At 40.9% G+C, this 16,393-nt stretch overlaps 1 protein-coding gene across 9 annotated transcripts in view; it reads right to left on the bottom strand.

Moving 5' to 3' along the window:
* The window catches only part of Acaca (acetyl-CoA carboxylase alpha), a 288,856-nt gene that overhangs the window by 246,853 nt on the left and 25,610 nt on the right, over positions 1-16,393 (bottom strand). For 2 of the 9 annotated variants that reach the window (XM_078042390.1, XM_078042391.1), the window contains exon 1: positions 5,120-5,266. The exons of 5 other annotated variants lie outside the window; for them this stretch is intronic. The gene's annotated coding sequence lies outside the window, so the exon portion shown is untranslated. Of the gene's footprint in view, positions 1-5,119; positions 5,278-16,393 lie in introns of those variants that run through there. 2 more of the 9 variants (XM_078042386.1, XM_078042388.1) reach the window with 2 other exon arrangements.

Raw genomic sequence — 16,393 nt, forward strand, 5'->3', positions numbered from 1 at the left:
TATGTATAAGTTATGAAAATTAAAATATAAAAAGTCTTCCTATAATGTTAAATTAAGAAACCAAAAGTGAAGAACAATTTGTCTTAAGTGAGTATGTTGGGGGAAGAATATACCAGCATTTGTTTAAAAATGCATAAAATATCTGGAAGTTATTAAGAAATTAATAACATTAAGGCCAGGCATGGTGGCACATGCCTACCAGTGACTCTGAAGCCTGAGGTAGGTGGATGGCAAGTTCAAGGTCAGCCTCAGCAACTTAGCAAGACCCTGTCTCAAAGTATAAAGTAACAAAGGGTGGGAGATGTAGCTAAGAGCATCCCTGGGTTCAATCCCCAGGACCACACACACACACACACACAAAAAAAAGACAAAGACAAAGAAAAACTGCTCAATTTTTTAAATCCTCAAGTCTTCTGGATATTTTATGGCATCATACTTTACATTAGCAGGTGGACAGCCAAAGTTGGAGAAATTTACAGGTTAAGGAAGCAATTCCTGGGACTGGGGTTGTGGCTCAGCAGTAGAGCGCTTGCCTCGCACGTGCAAGGTCCTGGGTTCGATCCTCAGCACCACATAAAAATAAATAAAATAAAGTTATAAAAAAGAAAGAAAGAAAAATTACCTTAAAAAAAAAAGAAGCAATTCCTAATCCTTTTGAAGTTAAAACAGCCTATGCAGTTTTAAAGAGAATTTTAAGTTGAAAACAATGAAGAACTTCTGGTTGAGTAGTAAAGCACAGGTTGAGTAGTAAAGCACAAGACCCTGGGTTCAATTTATAACATTAAAAAAAAAGTTGTTGACCCATGAATGATGTATTCATGGTGAAATGCATACAGCTGGAAGTTTTCCACAGGAATATAGGATAAAAAAAATATTCTCAGAGGGGCACAGTGGCACAAGCCTGTAATCCCAGTGGCTCATGAGGCTAAGGCAGGAGGATTGAGTTCAAAATCAGCCTCAGCAATTTAGTGAGGCCCTAAGCAATTTAGTGAGACCCTGTCTTTAAAAAAGACATTTAAAAAAGGCCCCAGGGACAGGAGGGCAGAGGGACAAGGATGTAACTCAGTGGTTAATTGCCCCTGGGTTCAGGTGCTGTTACAAAAAAAAAAAAAAAAAAACAACACCTCTCACGATAAGTGCCATACTGGACTAGAAACTTTCTTAGGTACCTTCCAATACTAAATGTTCTATTAAATTGGGTGTAGTGGCACATGCCTGTAATCCCAGTGACTTGGGTGGCTGAGGTAGGAGGATCCCAAGTTTGAGGCCAGCCTGGGCAATTTAGCAAGACCCTATCTCAAAAAGGAACAAGGATATAGCTTGTTGGTAGAGAGCCCCTGGATTTGATCCCCAGTACCACACACACACTCAGTTTTTTAATAATAATAATAATGATAATAATAAATGTTCTTTTAAATTATTGAGCTTTACGAGATGAAATAGAAATAGTTTGTCTAGCCATAGCCAGGAATATCACTAAATACTGAAGCAAACAACCCAGCTATTCATCATCTTCTTGCTCATTTACTGATATCATTCTTAATGAACCTGAGAACTAATCAAGCTCCTATCAACCTACTTATCACCCACCTAGTGTGTGTGTAAATATATACATACAGGTATGCAAATCTGAATGATTAACAATAGATTTGAAAGCTGTCCACAAAAGCAGACTATAATTTTTAGGAACTTCACTAGTGAGTCTATTCAATTTCCATCATAGGAAATAGCATTTGAGATTGAGTCCCCCAAACCCATTCTATTTTTCAAATTTAACTTCTTGAGTTCATTTAGAATTTTCAAACTGTGTGTTATCATTTCAAAGAAAATCATTATACAGCTTATTCTATCTAAAGTGACTACTTCGTAACTAGTATAGCCATGAAATTTCAGTTTCCAATATCATGGGGATGGTAATATTATGGTTCCTATATAAAGATGTGGGTTTGAGGCCAGTCTCAGCAACTTAGTAAGGCCCTAAACAACTTAGTGAAACACCATTGCAAAATAAAAAATAAAAAGAGTTGGAGGACATGGCTCAGACGTAAACCACCCCTGCATTCAATCCCCAGTATCAATAAATAAATAAATAAATAAGGGGGTGGGGTGGGATTTTGCTCACTGGTAGAGCACTTTCCTAACACATGCAAGGCTCTGAGTTAGATCCCAAGAATGGAGTCGGTGGGGGGTAGACACAGAAGGTTGAGGAGTATGGCATGCTAGAAAGATGAAATGAGCTTAAGTCACAAATAACACCACTGGAAGCTGAGATCAATTGAGGTCACCAACTCTGGGTAGGGCTCTTAACATCCCTTATTGTTGAAGCCACTTTTTACTTGCCTCAAACATCATGGGCTTAAATAAGTAACAAATTGTTAAGAAAACCAAATCATTTAAGCACAGTTAACTTTAAGATTATCTGGCAGAACAATTCATAAGAACTTACAGCCAATTCATCAGAAACACTCTGTGTGTAAGTGCAATATCCGTGTAGCAATATTTGTTAGTTTCCCAACCACTTAATACCACCATCAAATAGTCCACTAGATTCAAGTAGTGAATACTCACTAAAGTTTCATAAAATTAAAGAAACAAAAACTACTGAGGCAATGATCTGTTTAAGTGGAAGATCAATGAAGACTATCTGAAAATGGTAATCAACTAGTTATCAAGACTTTTTTCAGCCAGTGAAAAAAGTATTTATTCCCTTTTTTCCCCTCGTACTGGGGATTGAACTGAGGGCCTCAAACATGCTAGGCAAGTACTCTAAAACTCAGTTATATCCCCAATCCAAATAACTTCTTTATCTTATTATTTTAAGGGTTTGGAAAGATGCTTGAGGCACAGCTCATACAATTATTAATCTTTAAAAACATGTTAGATAATGATATAACAACTCCAGCCCCCCCCCCAATTGCAAAAAAATTCTCCTCTCCTCCCTAGCTGGAAATAATAAATTCCAATGTATTATTTCACAAAATTTATTTATTTATTCTTTTTGAGGGAGGAAGGAGACTGGGGAGCCTGGGGGATTGAACACAGGGGAGGCTCTACCACTGAGCTACATCCTCAGCCATTTTTATTTTTTGAGACAGGGTCTCAGGAAGTTGCCCAGGCCAGTCTCAAACTTGCAATCCTCCTCCCAGTCACTAGGATTACAGGTGTGCACCACTGCATCTGTCTATACTTTTTATTTTTATTGACTTCTTTCTTCAATCAAGACTGTGAGGATATTGGTTTTTGTTCATTTGTTTGTTTTTGTTTGCAGTGCTGGGGATTGAACCCAGGGCCTTGTGCATGCAAGGCAAGTACTCTACTAAGTTATATCCCCAGCCCCAAGACTATGAGGATATTAATCATCCCCCCAAAAAAAGTAAAGAAATGCACTAGCCCCAGACCTGTTAAACCAGTATGTGTAACAGGTTAAAAAAAAAAAAAAAAATTCCTAGTCATTGACTGAAAAGAAAATAATGTAGAGTGTTACACAGTGTACTATACCTGAACTTGCTCATGGCACTTTAGAGAAGTCAACATCAAATCAGAGTTCTCTGAGATTGGCTTTTAAAATGCCAGTTCTTTGACATTACCTAATCATTGTCTGAAGTATAAATTCATTAAGTGAAATTCCCAACTTTTCCTTCCATTTTTGGAACAATTCAATCTATGTTTGATGAATTTCTATTTGCACTGATAAAATAAAACTTCTACAATAGTAATAAACATAGATGGCTTCATAAATTAATACTTAACCTTTCCTTTAACATCTTTCATATGCCCACTTTACAATGTATGTTATGTATTCTTGGGTTCACATCAGTCCTTTTCTTATGTATAAAGTAGTATTTAGAAATAAAGAAACTGAGGCAAGAGAAGTGAAAAGAGACTTGCTACTTTGCAGCAAGTAGGCACCCATCTGGACCCTGCTTAAAGTAGTCTTACTATACTAGACAACATTTTCCTGAACAGTGCATCCAATGGGCAGCACAGAAATCCTCAACACAGATGTCCAAAGCATCCCCATCAAGGAGCAAGAGACAAATCAAAGTACTTTTACCCACGAAGGGAAAAGAAACAGCATGTTTTTCATAAGAACTTTGGATTAGGAAAAAAATAAATAAATAAATAGAAAAAAGAACCAGAGAGAAAATCAGGGAGACAAATTTCTGAGAAGGAAGACCAAGATACTAGGTTTATTCTGCACATTAAGAGACTTCTAAAAACACTGCTTAAGAAGACTCGGAAAAGTCCTAGAGTCTTTTGATTTTAATCCTAAATCTCAAAAATATCTGAAATTATTTCTCCAATCTGTTAGGGTCCCATAAGCTTCTATAAAAATACAAGGCCTACATGAAGTCCCTGATTTTTAGAGCTTATTTCAAGCGTCCACTAGTGGCCACTTGCCCGTCTCCAAATCCAAAAATAATGTTGGCCCAGACCCGGGCAGGACCTTCACGCACATTTCCTCTGAAATCTTTAGCCTCACATCCCTTCCTACGTCCCATCTCCAACAGCTGTACTTAATCAATACAGCAAATGCGAAGGAGTAACTACAGGCACCTACATTTACTACGTTCCTCACTGAAAACCTAAAATCCTGCGAGCAGGAACTGGCAAGGGACAACCCTCCTGGCCCGGGCTTTCACCACGATACAAAGACACAGTCGGAGCAACAGCAGCCCGTGTCTGTGCACCCCACACCTCACTCTGCGAGAGAGGAAGACTTTGAATGAAACCAGACCCAACCCTCAACATCCACTCCCACGTGGTCGTCTTCGCCCAGGCCCTCAGTCGGACTCCAGAGGGATCTGATAGGAATCAGACCACGCTGGGGCGGGAGGGGGAGAAGGCGAGCTCCAGGCTGAGGTCCCAGTCCCTTCCTAGGCTGCACGCCTCCCAGTTCCGGGGCCTAATTCCCCATCCCGAGACTTCAGACCCCCCCCCACATGGCTGTCGGGAGAGGACCTAAAGGCCCCAAAGCTGCCGAGCTGCCCGGCACCAGGTCTGGATGGAGCCCGCGCCGCGTGCCGGCGGAGGCTGAGAAGCGGCCCCGGCCGGCCACCGCCCCTCCCCAGCCCCAGCTTCTCCAGCTCAATATCCCAGGCTCTGAGGCGGGCCTCACCTCACCTCAGGCTGGCAGCGTCCGCGGCCCGGCAATCCCGGATCCCCGCGCGGAGGCAGTGCTGGGCGGGAGGAGATGCCCGCAGCTCGGGCGATGGCTGACAAGCTCGCTGCACAGGCCGGCCGGCCGGGCACCCGGGGGGGGGGGGGGGAGGGGGGAGGAGGGGAGGGCGGGGCTCCACAGGAGCCGCCCCGCCCCCGTCCCGCCCCCTCCGCTCACCTCAGCCCATTAGCCCCATGAGGTGACTACGTCCGGGGTTACTCAAGGCCGTTCACCTCCGACCCCGCTCCGGGCTGTCGCGCGGTCCGGGCGGCTGGGGGTGGGGGGGTGCGGGAGGGGGTGATCCGCGGGCCCGAGGGCTGCGAGAGCCAATGGGAGGGCGGCGCGGGGCGGGGCGACGTGAGGCGATGCCGATGGTCCGAGTGCGGCTCTGCCATTCGGGGCCCAGAGGCGCGAGGGCGGGCCCCGCGTGGCCCCGGCGCCCCTTCGGCTCGGGCGGTTGCTGGGCCAGCCAGTCGGCTCCCTCTCCTGGCAGAGAGGAAAGTGGAGGAAATGCTCCCACTTGCACCTCCCATCAAGGATAGAGGCGTCCGGGGCCGCGGAAAGTAAAGGCCTGGGACTTGCCGGTTCTGATCTCCACTTATAACGCCGGGAGTGGAGATCAGAACCGGGGCGGGCTGAAAGGGATAGGCAGTGAGCCGGCCTCGTTTGGACCTTAGAGTATTTAATCTTATCACCCTGAAGAGGTGGCTATTGTGTCCATCAATTGCACACAGGTTGGATTCCAAGTTAGTGCAGACTAACTAATCCCTATTCTGGACTTCCTTTGCTTGCTCCTCAGCCCCAAAGCAGCCTACCCCAAAGGAGTTGTAGGTGCTGAATCTTGGAGAATTGAGGGGAGACTTAGTAAAGGATGTTAAGTGAGAAGGACAGTGTTGCAAAGAACAACAGTCCTGCCTGCCCAGCAGGGAAAGTAGGTGCCAGTGAGTTCCTGATTTCTCAGAGTGTCTTCCATCCTTCACTGGGGTTACACCAAGCCTTTGAGGTGAACTCAACCAACTTTTCTAGTTTTGTCAGTTAAGTTCATAGCAAGACTTTAGTTTAATAGTGGCTCTCTGTTGAAAATTAGTAGTAATTGGAAGGAGTCCCAACACAGTTCATCCTCTGAGCAAGGACACAATGAAAATTGGAGAAAATCATACTTGACAAGAATGGAGTGAATTCTAACCCCTGCCAGAAATTTAGTGAAACATCCAGACTATTTTCCCAATCCTAACACAAGAAGGCCAAGAGAGGTGCAGAGGGTGACAATTTGGTGTGAAGAAGTCCTATGCCAGAGGGTGAAAATCAAATATGGTGGAGGGGCTGGGACTGTAGCTCAGTGGTAGAGCATTTGCCTTGCATGTGTGAGGTACTGGATTCGATCTTCAGCACCACATAAAAATAAATAAATAAAGATATTGTACCAACTACAACTAAAAAAAAATTTTTTTTTAATCAAATAGGGGGGCTGGGGATGTGGCTCAAGCGGTAGCGTGCTCGCCTAGCATGCCTGCGGCCCGGGTTCTATCCTCAGCACCACATACAAACAAAGATGTTGTGTCCGCCGAGAACTAAAAAATAAATATAATTCTCTCTCTAAAAAAAAAAAAAATCAAATAAGGTGGAAATATATACCTCAGGTTAAGTTCTTAGATGGAAGCTGAGGCAGGAAGATAGGAAGATTGGTCAATAAAGAACAAAATCTAGAGGGCTGGGGATGTGGCTCAAGCGGTAGCGCGCTCACTTGGCATGCGTGCGGCCTGGGTTCAATCCTCAGCACCACATACAAACAAAGGTGTTATGTCCGCCAAAAACTAAAAAGAAAAATAAATATTAAAAAAAAGAACAAAATGTAGGATCCCTCATGCTTCTCTACGAGTGAGTTTACCCTCCCGCTTTTGAAATACTAGGGATTGGACACATAATTTGGGAAAAAGATATGGATTTTACAAAACGATAACCCATATTTTACAGCAACTGTGTCATTATGATAAATGGCAGTTGGACAAATGTGGAACACTCAAAACTTGAAAAAAAAGGAAAAGGATAATTGCCCAAGACATCCTGGTTTAACAAGATATTTGATTTAACTGACTAAAATCAACATTAGCTGGGAACAGGCAGGCTTTGCCTGTGGATAACAGTACTCTTCAAAGCTGGCAGGAAGGAGTGACTTCGGAAAGACAAATCTTGAGGTTGTCTCTTTGATTTTTCTTTTGCCTTTCCTAAACCCTGTGAAGGCTGCGTTTCCATGGGATTCTAAGATTTACCTGCAAAAAACTGTCCTTATAAGAATCTTCATCATGTCCTACTTTTGACCTCACTGGGTATTTAAAGTTATTGAGCTCTCTAAAAACTAGCCAAGGACACTTTAAAAAAAAAAAAATAGAATCTTTGTGAGGAAACTGCCTCTAAAACCCTCTCATATAGAGACAGCTTTGACTTCAGGGTACATTCTTCTTCCAGAATGTTGTTAACTGTGGTTAAAATGCAATAGGAAAACTATTTTCTTAATGTGATGTAATAGGCACAGCCACTGCCTGCTGTATTCTGGCTGGACTCCATGTATACTCTAACTTAAGAAATATACCTATGCAGGGAGAAAAATAAATTAGCCAAGGATGGGCCTAATAAAAGAGCTACAGAGAAAGAAAATAAAGGTTGAATTGGGATACTCCAGACCACTTACAGAAGATCTAGCTGATATCACCAAATGTTAAAGCAACTGAGCTGAAAATAAGCAAAGAGCTATGCTTGCAGACAGAGTACTAGAATTTCAACCCCTAAGTTTTATGTTATTTGTTACATGCCAAAACCTGCCCATCCCTACCATAGGTTTTTCAGAAGTGCTTCATAAATTCTTGCCACATAAAACATTATGTCTGTAAAGAGGTGGAGGAGAGCCAAAGGAGATAACTTCCTACACAAGACTAGCAGGTGGAAAAGAAGGGGGGGGGGTGAGTGATTTCTAAAAGCTGAAACTATAAAGGTCTATTATGGGCTGAATTGTATCCCAAAATTCCTACGTTGAACTCCTAATGCCCAGTACTTCAAAATATGAGTATATTTGGAAATAGGGTCTTTAAAGATGAAATTAAATGAAAACAAGGTCATTAGGGTAGACCCTAATAAAATGTGACTGGTGTCCTTATAAGGAGATTAAGACACAGGCACACACAGAAGATCCTGTAAAGACAAAGAAGATGGCCATCTACAAACCAAGGAGAAAAGTCTCAAAAGACACTTTGCCAATACCTTGATCTTGGACTTCTAGCTTCCAGAAATTAATTTCTCCTATTTAAGCCATTTCTGTTGTTTCTTGTGATGTATTTTGTGATAGCAGCCCTACAAAAACTAATAAAAGGTCCCAAATATCAAATGGCCCCCAAAGTTTTCAAGAAAGATGTATAAAGGTATCAGAGATTTATCTTGAGCATCCTAGCTACTTTTCAACTTTAAAGTTGGCCTATTTCCCTACTGTGGGTAAAATCAGAATAAGTTTGAAAGATCCTTCCTTGTTTTTTAGATGGTTACAATCCACTCAGTAAGACAAAACTAACGCACTAAAACAGACTGTCGGGCTGGGGATGTGGCTCAAGCGGTAGCGCGCTCGCCTGGCATGCGTGCGGCCCAGGTTCGATTCTCAGCACCACATACAAACAAAGATGTTGTGTCTGCCGATAACTAAAAAATAAATATTAAATAAAAAAAAAAAACAAAAAACAGACTGTCTATGTCTCACTCCTTACATGATAGCCATGTGAATTTGTAAAAGCCAGAGATGAGAGAGGATAAATTTGTCACTGTCCAGGCATCTCCATTTGACACTTTATTGTCAATTCTACTGTAAGACAGTGTTTCTCTGGGCTGGGGATGTGGCTCATGTGGTAGCGCGCTCGCCTGGCATGCATGTGGCCCAGGTTCGATCCTCAGCACCACATACCAACAAAGATGTTGTGTCTGCCGAGAACTAAAAAAATAAATATTAAAAAATTCTCTCTCTCTTTAAAAAAAAAAAAAAAGACAGTGTTTCTCAAAGTGTTCCACCTAAAACAGAAACACAAGAGAGGTTGTTAAAACAGGTGCTGGGTTTGATCCCCAGCACTGGGGCAGGCTGGGGGCGGGGGCGGTGCAAATTCTCAGTCCATTTGCAGACTTTTTTTTTAAGCACCCCTGGTAATTGTTCACCCTGACATTTGAGAATACTAGTTTAAGATTTAGCATTATTATTTCACCATTTGTTGCAAGAATGTCTTGTTGAACAACAATGCCTCCTACACTGCTCTTTCCAAAATGGGAAAGTCTATCAGGTCAGGTTTGAGTTGAATCAAGAAAAGAGAGAAAATTTCCCTTAATAGAAAATGGACATAAAGAGTTCCCTTGGCCTGGTGGCTGTCTGACCATGCTTCCAAATTTCACAGGGTAGCAAGGTCAGAGATTGGCTTTTTTGTTAAGATAAAGAAATTTTTGGGATATTATTTCCCACTGACTCCCAATATTCATATATTAATCTGGCTTTTACCACTTGTTATGCTTATACTTCTCCAGCCTCTGGAGCACTGGAATTACTGATGCAATCATCATGCCTAGCCCTAGCCCCTTTTAAATTTTATTTTTTCCCACATTTTTTACTGGTGCATTACAGTTGTATATATTGATGGAATTCATTATTGCATATTCATACATGACAAAATAATCTTACCAGTATCACTCCCCAGCACTTCCTAAATTTTAATTTGATATAGGTAATAGCTAAATTGTTGAGACTGGCCTCAAACTTGTGATCCTCCTGCTTTAACCTCCTAAATTGCTGAGTTACAGGTGTATACTACCACATCTGGCTCTTCTCTAAATTCTTATAGCAGTATGGTTACTACCACATAACTCAGCATTTTAGGCTATAATTTTGTATATGTATATTTTTTTAGCGCTCCATTTTTTTTTTTTTTTGGTACCAGGGATTGAATTCAAGGGCACTCAATCACTGAGCCACATACCACATAAATAAAATATTTTGTATTTTATTTAGAGACAAGGTCTTACTGAGTTTCTTAGCACCTTGCTATTGCTGAGGTTGGCTTTGAACTTGTGATCCTCCTGTCTCAGCCTCCTGAGCCACTGGGATTATAGGCCTGTGCCACCACACCCAACTTCCATATAAATTTTAACAAGCTGAAAAGCAGAGAGCATTTCTTACAGTTTAGCACTCCCCCCCTCACAAATAGCTTTTATTAGAATAGGAGTGGATATAGGTATTAGTAAGTGCTTTCACAAATAGCTTTTATTAGAGTAGGAGTGGATATAGGTATTAGTAAGTGCTTCATTGACTGAAATAAAGATTAGGTCTGTACCAGAGAGGTCATTCTGCTCCTGATGCCTGCACCTTCATATTGCCTCTGGGGGGCAAAGCCTCCAGTAGGATACTTGGCTACTTTAAAGATGGTCGGATTCATCAAGAAAGTCAGTGCCTTGCCAAGAATTGTGGCTCCAGTTGTGAGATAAAAAGAAAAAAATACAAAGGCCTTATTTGAACACTGAGTCCCTTGCTTTGTCAACCATTCAGGTCTGTCCAGAGTTAAGAACCTGAAGGAACTTCACACCATAAGGTCAGAAAATGTCCTCAGGGAGGCCACTTTATAAGTCTGCTCCTGATGATGAAAGATAGGATTGCATAATGAAGGACAGTGTTTATATTGGAGCCTGCTCATGATGTTTTCACATGTACACCAGGCTGTTCACAGGGGTACTTGGGCTTTCACATGGCATTTCACCTCGGTCTCCCCACTTTATTATCCAATCCTAAACACTTCTATTCCCTTAGTTACCCTTTGGACAGTCACCAAATCCTTCCTTCCTCCCTCCCTCCCTCCTTTCCTTCCTTCCTTCTCCACCCCCCCCAAACCCACCAGTACTATGGGTTGAACCCAGGGGCACTCTACCACTGAACTAGAGCTTGAAGTCTTCCTGCCTCAGCCTCCAAGTAACTGGGATTACAAGCATGCATCACCATATCCTGCTAATAATCTAAGTCTTATATACCTCACAACAAAATACCTGGAAAAAAAGAAAAAACCTAGGAGAAAGTTTTAATGGCCTTTTCTTTTTCTCTATTCCCCCGCCCCACCCCACCCCCAACACACACACCTTTTTCTCCCCCAGTACTGGGGATTGAATCCATGGCATAGTGCATGCTAAACAAGTGCTACACAACTAAGCTATACCCATGGTCTTATTTTTATTTATTTATTTGTTTGTTTATTTGTTTATTTATTTAATTATTTTTGGTACTGAGGATTGAAACCAGGGTTGTTTTACCACTGAGCTACATCCCCAGCCCTTTTAAATTTCTTATTTTGAGACAGATCTCAGCAAGTTGCTTGGGGACTTACTAAATTACTGAGGTTGGCCTGGAACTTAGAATCTTCCTGCCTCAACCTCCCAAGTTACTGGAACTATAGGCATGTAGCCCGCACCTGGATTCCCTTTTTATTTTTTATTTTGAGACAAGGTATTGCTAAATTGTTCAATCTGGCTTCGGACTTGTGGTTTTCTTGCCTCAGTCTCCCCAGTAACCTAGGATAAGAGGCGTGTGCCATCATGCCTGGTGCCTTTTTCTTTAAAGGCAGGAAAATGTATAGGATGACTCATTTAGTTCTTGCCTGCTCCTGGATTCTGACATTTTATTTGCTCAGCTTTACAATCTACTCAGCTCTGACTTTACTCTTCTCCACACCTATGGAAGCCCTCCTGTTCAGTTTACTTTCTGCCCCTGTCCTTACCTTCTCTTCAGATTTCCAGTATCTCTGTTACTCCTGTATCTGACTCCGGTTTTTCCTGCTGCATGGCTAGGCCTCCACTTGCCTTCCTTAATATCCTCATTCCCCATTGTTATTATATGTGAAATAAATAATAAAATGTAACATTAATCATTTTATCATCAAGGAAAATTGAGCCATTATCTTTTTTATTCTTTCAGTCTTAAAATTTTGCTATATCATATCTCGAAGCAAAAGATTTCACAGTGTCCCCCTTTTAAAAAAAATCTAGGGCTGGGGATGTGGCTCAAGCGGTAGTGCGCTTGCCTAACATGCGTGCAGCCCGGGTTTGATCCTCAGCACCACATACAAACGAACCGCCGAGAGAACTAAGAAAAAATAAATAAATGTTAAAATTCTCTCTCTCTCTCTCTCTCTCTCTGTCCCCCTCTCTTTCTCACTCTCTCTTTAAAAAATAAATAAATAAATAAATAAATGAAATGAAATAAAAAAAAAAATCTATCCATCTATCTACCCATCTACCTACCTACCTACTTTATTTTGTGGTACTAGGGATTGAACCCAGTAGCACTTACTACTGAGCTTTATCCACAGTCCTTTTTTAAAAAAAAAAAAATATTTATTTTTTAGTTTTAGATAGACACAATATCTTTATTTTATTTTATTTTTTTAGAGACAGCGAGAGAGAGATACAGAGAGAGAATTTTTTAATATTTATTTTTTAATTTTCAGCGGACACAACATCTTTGTTTGTATGTGGTGCTGAGGATCGAACCTGGGCCGCACATATGCCAGGCGAGCGCGCTACCTCTTGAGCCACATCCCCAGCCCTCTTTATTTTATTTTTATGTGGTACTGAGAATCAAACCCAGTGCCTCATACATGCTAAGCGAGTGCACTACCACTTGAGCAATATCCCCAGCCCCCGACAGTTCTTTTTACTTTTTGAGAGAGGGTCTCTAAATTGCTCAGGCTGGTCTTGAACTTGTGATCCTCCTGCTTCAGTTTCCAGAATTGCTGAGATTATATGCATGCACCACCATGCCTGACCTGTTTCTTATCTTAAAAATAGACAAAATTCATTTGTGGTGGTAAGAGTCTAAATGGTAGGTAGTGTCTGGGATAGGAGAAAAAGGCCATTTCAGCTTTACCATCTACTCAGCTCTGACTTTACTCTTCTCCATTGTTATTAACTGGAGCTAATAACTGGTTCACTAGGCATATTCACTGATTATACATAATAATAAATTTTCTTTAAAATACATAGGGAGGGTTGGGGCTGTAGCTTAGTGGTAGAGCACTTGCCCAGCATATGTGAGGCACTGGGTTTGATTGTCAGCACCTCATTGAAATAAATAAATAAAAGTATTGGGTGTATCTACAACTACAAAAAAAGTTAAAAAAAATACATAAGGAAAAAATAAGGAATGGTGGTGGCACATGCTTGTAATTCAAGTGACTCAGGAGGCTGAGGCAGGAAGATTGCAAGTTCTAGGCCAGCCTCAACAATTTAGTGAGGAAAATAATAATAATAATAATAACAACAACAACAATAGTAATAATAATGGAAGCAAGGGACAGAGAGAGGACAGTTACCGGTTTCAGGAGAGCAGTTGGATATGATATTCTATAGTACAGTAGAATAACTACAGTTGATACAATTGAATATTTCAAAATAGCTAGTAGTGGGGCTGGGGGTATAGCTAAGTGGTAGAACACTTGCATGCCATGTGTGGGGCCCCAGATTCCCTTCCCAGCATTGCAAAAACAAACAAAAATAGTAGAGAGAATTTTGAATGTTCCTAAAATAAAGAAATAATAAAACATCTGAGGTGACGGATATGCCAATTGCCCTGATCTGATTATTACACATTGTGTACATGTATTGAAATGTTATACTGTACCCCATAAATATGTACAGCTAATATGTGTTAATTAAAAATAAAAATGTTTGAAAAAAATCAGATAAAATAAAGAGTAGTATATAGTGTTCAAAAGCAGACATTCTTCTTATTATTATTATTATTTAAAATAAACAATATTTTTAGTGATGCATAGATAGTGATAGTTCAGTATTTTTATAAAGCATGAAAAAGACAAGATTGAGAAAAAGATAAGAGTGTGAACAAAGGGACAGGCATTAAAGAGCCTCTAAGACATTAGCAATGTTCAATTTCTTTCTTTGTTTCTTTTTCTTTTCTTTCTTTCTTTTTTTTTTTTTTTTTTTTGTTATATTGGGCATTGAACCCAGGGGCACTTTACCACTGAGCTACATTCCCAGGTCTTTGTTTTGCTTTGAGTTGCTGAGGCTGGCATCATCGAACTTGCAATCGTCTTATCTCGGCCTTCAGAGTCGCCGGGATTACATTTATTTGCCACTGCACCCAGCATGCAATGTTCAGTTTCTTAATAATGATGAATACATGGTGTTTAACTTATCAGTATCATTATTATTATTTAAAATATACTTGTTCTATAAATATTCTACCATTAATTTTTTTAAATTATAAAAAAAAACAGAAGGCACACACCCTTAAAAGAAAGAGTAGGTAAGGTAAGTGAACTAAGATAATTTTAGAGCTGAAAGAGAGTTCTAAGAAGCCATTTTTTCCCAACCAACTCATTTTTTAAAAATAATTTTAATATTTATTTTTTAGTTTTTGGCGGGCACAACATCTTTGTTTGTATGTGGTGCTGAGGATCGAACCTGGGCTGCACGCATGCCAGGCGAGCGTGCTACTGCTTGAGCCACATCTCCAGCCCTCAACCAACTTATTAAAGAAAATGAAACAAAAGCCAGAGAGTTTAAGTGACTTGTTCAAGTGACTTAGTTTATTACGGAATCTAAACTAGAACTTAGGTGGGCTTTCTTCCTATCAGGGGTTCCTCCTCCAGACCCACTCTGACATTCAGCCTTAGTTTTCTACTCTCTTCCAGCAGTCACATCTCTGGACTGCATACATCACACATCATAAAACTCACTTGCTATATCTTTGTTTCCTTCCAAATTTGATGTGTTTTCTTCTTCTTTCTTCCTTCCTTCCTTCCTTCCTTCCTTCCTTCCTTCTTTCTTTCTTTCTTTCTTTCTTTCTTTCTTTCTTTCTTTCTTTCTTTCTTTCTTTCTTTCTTTCTTTCTTTCTTTCTTTCTTTCTTTCTTTCTTTCTTTCTTTCTTTCTTTCTGTGTGTATGTGTGTGTAGGAGATCAGAATTGATATCCTCTCCTTCACAGACATATCAAACACTTAAAAAATCAGCTGAGCCTGGCTGGTATAGTGGCACACACATGTAATCCAAGCAGCCTGGGAGGCTGAGGCAGGAGGATCTGAAGTTTAAAGCCAGCCCCTGCAAAAAAGAGACTCAAAGCAATTCAGTGAGACCCTATTTCTAAATTAAAAAAAAAAAAAAAGAAAAGAAAAGAAAGAAAGAAAGAAAAGAAAAAAGTAGAGCTGGGGATGTGACTCAGTGGTCGAGTGCCCCTGAGTTCAATCCTTGTTTCCCACCCCCCACCAAAAAAAAAAAAAAAAATTGTAGAGAAGTAGTTCTGGATCTAGTTCTCTACCACTATTTTTTTTCCTTATTAATTGCAGAACTCCTGATTCTCTGTTCCTCACAGTAAGACCTGCTTCAATATGCAGGCCACCTTTTGGGCCTCCAAATTACAAAAGGAAGAGTTAGGATCTGAGAGTTGATAAAAGAAAACTACTTTATTTTCCCCCAAGCATAAGGTCTCTTTTGGTAAAAGTGAGCTCTTCTGCCACCTTGTGTCATAGGTGAGAATATCAAGCCCTCAGATCATTCCTACCACAACTACAAGGTGGCAGTACTGCAATGTGGCATCTAGGAACTAATCTACAGAAAATTTCAAATAGAACAGTCAGGTCAATACCACAAAGGAGTAGAGAACCATGTAATCATGTTAAGAAAACAGTAAAGAAAAACCATAAAACCCAAGAAAGGCAATGGATCCCTTTATTTTGCCCTAATCACCTCCTGTGCTAAGAGTATCAGGCAACTGTAACAGGGAAAAAGGGAACAATACTAATAAATATTTGCTCTGGTTGGGTGTGGTAGAACACAGCTGTAATCCCAGCTGAGACAGGAGGACTGAAAGTTTGAGGCCAGCCTCAGCAATTTAGTGAAGCCATGTCTCAGAAATATAAAAAGGGGGCTGTGACTGTGGCTCAGAAGTGGAGTGCTCGCCTCGCATGTGTGAGGTCCTGGGAAAGGAAGAAAGGAAGAAAGGAAGGAAGGAAGGAAGGAAGGAAGGAAGGAAGGAAGGAAGGAAGGAAGGAAGGAAGACAATGTGTTCATCTACAACTAAAAACATTTTTAAAAAGGGTGAGGGGACTGGGGATGTAGTTCAGCAGTAAATTTCTTTCCTAGAAAGCCTAGGCCCTGGGTTCAATCCACAGTACTGGGGAGAGGGAAGGGAGTGGCTTGCTCTGTGTCTGGATGC

This window comes from Ictidomys tridecemlineatus, chromosome 3, assembly GCF_052094955.1.
Source record: "Ictidomys tridecemlineatus isolate mIctTri1 chromosome 3, mIctTri1.hap1, whole genome shotgun sequence".
NCBI lineage: Eukaryota > Metazoa > Chordata > Mammalia > Rodentia > Sciuridae > Ictidomys > Ictidomys tridecemlineatus.